The sequence below is a fragment of the Macrobrachium nipponense genome, chromosome 31 (genome assembly GCF_015104395.2).
Source record: "Macrobrachium nipponense isolate FS-2020 chromosome 31, ASM1510439v2, whole genome shotgun sequence".
Classification (NCBI taxonomy): domain Eukaryota; kingdom Metazoa; phylum Arthropoda; class Malacostraca; order Decapoda; family Palaemonidae; genus Macrobrachium; species Macrobrachium nipponense.
The window spans coordinates 57,328,211-57,336,269 of record NC_061093.1 but is presented as its reverse complement, the minus strand read 5'-3'; the positions used below and the strand labels follow the sequence as shown (position 1 = coordinate 57,336,269).

General features: G+C 37.4%; 1 long non-coding RNA gene across 1 annotated transcript in view; it reads left to right on the top strand.

Annotated features, from left to right (window-relative positions):
• Positions 1–5,162: 5,162 nt before the first annotated feature.
• LOC135206997 (uncharacterized) overlaps positions 5,163–8,059 on the top strand; it is a 9,983-nt gene continuing 7,086 nt past the window's right edge. The window contains exon 1 of the long non-coding RNA XR_010312857.1: positions 5,163–5,296. This is a non-coding gene — a long non-coding RNA (uncharacterized LOC135206997). The remainder of the gene's footprint in view (positions 5,297–8,059) is intronic.

Here is an 8,059-nt window from a genome sequence, read left to right as displayed (position 1 = left end):
AGGTTTTAGACTTAGCGTTCTACAAGTTTCAGACCACCCCTCTCTCTCTCTCTCTCTCTCCTCTCTCTCTCTCTCTCTCTCTCTCTCTCTCATATTGCAGCGAATGTGGCCCTCAAATCACCAAAGTGTGAAGCCTAGTATAATGACTTGTGCCATCGTGTAAAGTGATCGGTGTTCCCTGTAATTTTTAAAAAAAACCAGTTCCACATTCATCGTATAACGTGGATGCCTCTTAATTACGAGTTTCTCTCTCTCTCTCTCTCTCTCTCTCTCTCTCTCTCTCTCTCTCTCTCTCTCTCTCTCTCTCTCTCTCTCGTCATATGAAATAAAACCAAGATAGTGCTGAATGAACATCCTACTCTGGTGCGCACTTTAAACTCGTCCGTGTCATATCTAAGGGAGACAACAGCGATCTCCCTTATTACATTTTCTCCTTGCGGCGGGGGGAGGAGTTGGAGGGAGAGCGTTGAACGGCCCCCCCCCCCCCCCCCCCGCCTAGTCCTTGAGACTTGTTAGCTTTATAAGATGTTTTATTCATGACTTTTATGCTATTCGCTTCATTGCTGAAATGCTTCCATGTTGCTTTACGACGATGCTCCTCTTTTTATCTCTCTTCCCCCCCTTTCTTCAACTTGGGTTTTAAAACGGCTAGATGTGTTTTACAAGGTCTCAAGAGCTCTCTCGGGCGGTGTGTGCGATTTAAGTATCTTTGTTAATGGGACTAGACTTCCTGTTTTCCGTTATGGGTTTAGGTTTTAACATATATGTTACCGATTTTATAATACTTTAGTGTTAAGTTATATAAAACTTTAGTGCTAACTGCTAAGTAACTATATAGGTCTAGATTTGGCGTTTTATTTTAATTTTAGTGTTAAGTAACTGTAGGTCTAGATTTGGCGATTTTATTTTCCTTTAATGTTAAATAACTTTGTAGGTCAAGATTTGGCGATTTCATTTTCCTTTAATGTTAAATAACTTTGTAGGTCTAAATTTGGCGATTTCATTTTCCTTCAGTGTTAAATAACTTAGTAGGCCTAGATTTGGCGATTTCATTTTCCTTTAATGTTAAATACCTTTGTAGGTCTAGATTTGGCGATTTCATTTTCCTTTAATGTTAAATACCTTTGTAGGTCTAGATTTGGCGATTTCATTTTCCTTTAATGTTGAATAACTTTGTAGGTCTAGATTTGGCGATTTTATTTTAATTTTAGTGTTCAATAACTTTGTAGGTCTAGTTTTGGCTATTTTATTTTCCTTTAATGTTAAATAACTTTGTAGGTCTACGTTTGGCGGATTTTATTTTCATTTTAGTGTTAAGTAACTTTGTAGGTCTTGGTTTGGCGATTTCATTTTCCTTCAGTGTTAAATAACTGTGTAGGTCTAGATTTGGCAATTTCATTTTCCTTTAATGTTAAATAACTTTGTAGGTCTAGATTTGGCGATTTCATTTTCCTTTAATGTTAAATAACTTTGTAGGTCTAGATTTGGCGATTTCATTTTCCTTTAATGTTAAATACCTTTGTAGGTCTAGATTTGGCAATTTCATTTTCCTTTAATGTTAAATAACTTTGTAGGTCTAGATTTGGCGATTTTATTTTCATTTTAGTGTTAAGTAACTTTGTAGGTCTAGATTTGGCGATTTCATTTTCCTTTAATGTTAAATAACTTTGTAGGTCTAGTTTTAGCTATTTTATTTTCCTTTAATGTTAAATAACTTTGTAGGTCTAGATTTGGCGATTTCATTTTCCTTTAATGTTAAGTAACTTTGTAGGTCTAGATTTGGCGATTTCATTTTCCTTTAATGTTAAATAACTTTGTAGGTCTAGTTTTAGCTATTTTATTTTCCTTTAATGTTAAATAACTTTGTAGGTCTACATTTGGCGATTCTATTTTCATTTTAGTGTTAAGTAACTTTGTAGGTCTAGGTTTGGCTATTTTATTTTCCTTTAATGTTAAATAACTTTGTAGGTCTACGTTTGGCGATTCTATTTTCATTTTAGTGTTTATTTTCATTTTAGTGTTAAATAACTTTATAGGTCTAGGTTTGGCGATTTCATTATCCTCTAATGTTAAATAACTTAATAGGTCTAGGTTGGCGATTTCAGATTTATATCGTGCCAAATAACTGAAGGTTTTTATTTTGCTTTAATGTTAAATATATAACCTTATAGGTCTAGGTCTGGCGATTTCATTTTCCATTAGTGTTAAATCACAGATTATCGTCCTAAGCTCGTTATCAACTAGGGGATATAAATAAAGACGTACTTATTGCGATGTTATTTATTTCAACATTTTTGCCATGGAGATACATTACAGACATGGAACAATTTTTTGTTTTTATTCTTCTTAACTAACTTTATTACAAACTTAAATGTTATTTTGAGGATCGGTAGATTAATATGGTGAAGACTTGGTGTTGTGACCAACTGTGAAATATACGTAAAAGTATATTTCAGCTTGAAAACATGGAGATTGTTGTATTACCGGACACAAAGGGATTGGTTATATCACAGACATAGATAACTGGAACCAAAAATATACATGATATTCGCCTCTTGAGAATGCAGGTAAAAAAATCACAGGAAAAAAAAAAAAAAGTCACAATCATTAGTATAAGTGACCACCAAGGGTTTTAAAACCCGGTATGTGTACTACACCTTTGCGGCGTGTTTAGTACGAGCCCGTTGGGGATTTTCCGTAAAACATAACGAAAGACCGTAAATATAATACATAATTGATTTTTTTTCCTTGTGACTTTTTATCTGAACGAAAACTGACTTTTTTTTCACTGTGACTTGATTACCGGCCACCCGCCACAGTTCAGAGAGTTTTTTCAAAGAAGTACAAAAATAAAACAAATCAATAATCTTTATAATGGGAAAAAAGGCGGTGAAATTATTTAAAATAAACATTCCCTTCCGTGGGGATGAATAAATTGGGGTATTCAGGGAGGTTTGTGGCGATATAAGCAAAGAGGCGCCCATTGTGGCGAATAAACATTGTCCCTGGATTTGAATCCCAGACGACGGTTAAAAAAGTACCTCGTCGTTGGCTACATTTCCTCCTCCGGTGCTGGAGAACGAGGGTAAATGAGTTTTCATTCATCTTCTGTGAGGTTCTGGTATATGACATTTTTTTTTGTCCTTTTTTTTTGTAATGTGAATGAGTTGTTCGTAGTGCAAATGAGTTGATGGTAGCTATCTCATTTCTCCTTGTTAGTGGGACAGTGAAGTCGTTCTGGGTCATTTGCATTATTGGAAAACTTTGTAGAATGCTGGAAATTGTTGATTTTTTCTTAAGTTTCATTATTTCGTCGAATTTATTCGTTTTTAGTTTGGTAAAATACGACTTTGTAAGTGGTTTAAGCAGTTCATGAATACCGAAAGACGAAATAATTGAAATGAACAAAAAATAAATACAAGGAGACGTCAATGAAGCAAGTATATAGAGTAAATCAGAAACGAAGTTGAACGCCTAAGTAAGAGAGTAACTTGATGATAAGTAAATGTAAAGGAAAACTTAGAACAGGAAAACAATAAATGAGCGAAAAGTTTTCCTTCCCACATAATTCTTCATATATCAAACTATTTTTATTTTGTGCTTAGCCTAGATTCCTCGAAAGTACTTGTGGAGTAGGATGATTAATGATTCTCTCTCTCTCTCTCTCTCTCTCTCTCTCTCTCTCTCTCTCTCTCTCTCTCTCGGGATGGCCATGCCTTAATAATGGGTAATCATTGAGAATCGCTAGACCTATTGAGCCATGATTTTGCCCTCCTTTTATGTAAATGCGCTCTCTCTCTCTCTCTCTCTCTCTCTCTCTCTCTCTCTCTCTCTCTCTCTCTCGTTTACTACACTATTTCAAGACTGCTTAACCGAGACAAAAGGAGGTTGTGAAATATGGTTGCCGGAGGAGGCATAACGGAAACCAGCTCACTAAAACAAATGCCTTTTTCTTCTTCTTTTTTTATAGTCATTCGTTGCTGTGAATTTACATCTTTGGACTTGACAAATCACGATAGACAGTCTGACGGTTTTGCTACCATTTTTTGTAATGTTGAAGCATGACTCATTTTGATATATTTTGTGTGAATGAATTCTAGCTACATTTAACCACTGAAACGCCGTAACTGCGCTTATGGTAATCTTTGTTTTTGACAGGGAGCAAGAAGCCTAGAGTCGACTTTTGGACACTGTCAAACCAACCTAGCAGAGCTGAATAGTGACGGACATAATGTCATCCAGATTTTATTATTTGACTGCAATGGTAGATCACGCTGCGACTAGTTAGCAAATAGTAAGTAGGCCTATTGCTGACTGTCGTAGAACTTGAACTAAATTGCGGTGTAACAACGAACAAAAGCAGTTTTGGTTCGTAAATGAGCATACATAGTATTGAAGAAAGTTGTTGCCTTTTTTCTGGAAATGAATAACTTTATTACGTTGTTTTTATGATCGAATTTCCTTTCTGACTATAGCAAATGTTCACAGTGTGTGTCAATGGGTCTATTGATTAACTGCTTTAACATAGTTTCATTTTTTTTTTTCAATAAGCTGAGAAATCGTTTGGAAAATTTTCCCATAACAGAGGAAGATGAAAATGTATCTGTAATATTTGCCGGAATCATAGTTTCTAATTAATGATAACTCCAGTTAACTGAAGTCTGTAAACAGGAATTACTTGTGCTCAATAAGTGAACACAAATTCTACGTGTAGTACTTTCATCACATCCTTTCGCTTTAACACTGCATATTTATCGAAGCTAATTATGTTAATTTTTATTCTGTCAAACTCAAATTGTAATTACCATTTAATAGTCATCATCTCCCGCTAAACCCTTTTAAGCTATTTCGCATCCGGCGAGACGAACCGAGTGTTAACAATGTCTTCAAAACTTTCGAATCCGTTTCCGACTCTTGCGGTTGTCTAAATCTCTCTCTCTCTCTCTCTCTCTCTCTCTCTCTCTCTCTCTCTCTCTCTCAGGATATGATGATCATTCCGCGGCTCGGGACATCACAGCAAAACCCAAGGCCTCGTTAAATTCAGATCTACGCCGGGTTTCTTTTGATGTCGCCGAGGTTATATGCAAAGATACGGATGCTCCGTTGAGGGCGTTTGCGGGTGTCTCGAGTGGGGGCGGAGAACCGCCATCATCAGAAATATGATCAAAGTTGACAGCGTAAAGTCAGGATGGCGCTTCTATCTTGTAGTTTTCCTATTGAGAGACGTCAAGGGCGCTCGCATGTGTGTGGTTTTATGTATACATGTATATGTATGTATGAAGCTGTTATCGGCCGTGTAAGTGTACTCATTACTAACGGTTTGCATTAGGCCTATCAATTTTTGTTGCTGTTATATTACTAAGGGTTTATTAGGCCTATAAATTTGTTACTATTATATTTAAGGGTTTGCATTAGGCCTATCAATGTTTGTTGCCGTTATATTACTAAGGGTTTATAGGCCTATAAATTTTTGTTACTAATATATTTAAGGGTTTGCATTAGGCCTGTCAATGTTGCCGTTATCGTGCATGTAATTACACTAATTACTAAGTTATGTATTGCCCCTGTTGTATTAGGCCTACCGAAATTTTCATTCATCCGTGTGAGAGGTTTTATTACATTTACACGATGAAGTTATTATTCAGTATCAACAGCAAATTCCTCTTAGGGAAAAGACGACAAGGCGCTGTCCTTCTCACTTGAGAAAATTAGGCCAATACGAGAAACTTTTCGGGAAGAAAAGTCTACCAAATTGGTGGAAGCTAAAGGCCAAAAAAAGATTGTCGAACTTTTGATGAAGTTTTGAGGTCTGGTAGATTCAGTTAAATGCAAAAAAGAAAAGGGAAAATTGGAATGTCAAGTGGTTCAATTTTGTCTTTTAAGTACTGTACGTAACAGTTTTAACTATCGCTCGAGAAAAGTATAACGATGTAATGGCCGGTTAATACAGACGACTGTCGGTAACTCGGTTCCATAAGGTAGACGCGAAGTGACCTTTTGGTTCTTGTTGATAGCGTTAACGTCCTCTCTCTCTCTCTCTCTTCTCTCTCTCTCTCTCCAGTATACGATGCTCTTGAAAGGTTGCCATGGCAACCCCTTTGGTGGTTCACGAGATATCCTCAAGATGTCTAGCTGCTTTTCCCCTTCCACGGTGTCTCACCTGGATGGCTGACGATATTTCTCGGCCTAATCTAGTAGACTCGTGATACGATATTTGCATACGATTTGATTGTCTTCCGCGTTCTCAACGTATTTGCGCTTTAATTGTTATGTATATAAGTTTTCTACAGCTTTATCGATGCTTATAACTAAGAACATCTCGGTAACCGGGCTGGCTGGGGGTATTTCACGTGCTAATCTAGACTCGTTACCATTTAGTACCATATGTACTCATTATTTGCCTGTCTTAAGCGCTCTCAATTTATTTGTGATTTAATTATTGTATATGAAAGCCTTTTTTATGAGTTAATTCGTTACATGTAATTAAGACTATCGACGTATCAGGCATAACGTACGTACGGGACTGTACATATTTTCTCTAAACATCTACCCCCTCCCCCTCCATGTTTATCGATTCATCTTACGCAGTATATCATTCCTTTTCAAGATAGACGTCTGACCTACTTGTTATGCTCCGCCTTGTAATTTGTGTTTCCAGATCGATTCGTTAATTAAGAAATAGCGTATTTATTAACGATGCAAATTTCGGTGCTTCAGACCTAGTTGCACGCAGATGGCTACCAGCATGTCCTTATTAAGGGAAGATTGTCGTTATCAGTGCTTGGAGAGAGAGAGAGAGAGAGAGAGAGAGAGAGAGAGAGAGAGAGAGAGAAACTCCAGTGGGTTGAGAAGAGGTGAACAAATATTATGTAGGTACGTAGACGCATATTAGCTTCTCAGAGAGAGAGAGAGAGAGAGAGAGAGAGAGAGAGAGAGAGAGAGAGAGAGAGAGAGAGAGAGAGAGAGAGATTCCTTCTGTAGGATTAGCATTTAGATGTATTCTGTCACTAACAAAATCGTATCTCAAGTTGAGCTAAAAATGTCTCGAGAGTGAGAGAGAGAGAAAAAAACGAGACGATGTTAGGAACATTGTGATGAGTCTCTCTCTCTCTCTCTCTTCTCTCTCTCTCTCTCACGCAAACACACACCGTGTGACGCAAATTGCCTTTGTGGAATGACGTCAATCGTATATCCTGTCCTTTGTCTTCTATGAATCTCCATCCACATGCAGCCTCTCTCTCTCTCTCTCTCTCTCTCTCTCTCTCTCTCTCTCTCTCTCTCTCTCTCTCCCCTCCCCTGTTAAGATAGTTGCTGTGAATGCACAGTAAAACCTGCTCCTACAGATACGTGAGCACACGATGTCTCCTCGGATGGACTAACAAGTCTTTTGAGACATCCCAATCCTTGTAACTCCTTGTTACATTGCCCAGCATTTTTTGCTCTTTATATTTCACCCCTTTTCACCCCACATTCATATGGGGCCAGAACTTGGACTTATAGGGCATCGGGAGTGTCGCTATTCATCTCAGCAACCTCGAAAACTGTGGATTAGACACTAATCTCTGTTTTCAGTTTTAATTTAATCTTTGTCACCCCCTTCCTACCCCTACCCCCCTTTGATGCCAATGATGTCTTACACCCACAGCATTATTCCCCAGATAGTAGAAAGTCATCTGTAAACCAGGTTTGGTTGAAATTCCTCGGTGCATTTCAGATTTATGCTGGAACACACTTACACACATACATACCACACTTATAATTTGATTATAAATGGCTGTCAACAAATAGCGGACACGTAAACAATATTCTATATTTCTGACGTCAATTCTTTTACACAGTTTCTTCATTATTATTTATTCATTTCCCGCATTTAGATTTGTTTACAAACGAACCCCCCAAAAAGGGCAAAACGTGAACAATATTAGGTAGTTTTTATTTATTTATTTATTTATTTATTTTTTTTTGTATCTTTTCTGGTGAGGTTATCTGAACTAAAGCACCGCGCTGCCATGGTTACGTGTAGCGAGTGGGAGGAAGGTAGGGAGAAGGCTTTCCTCCC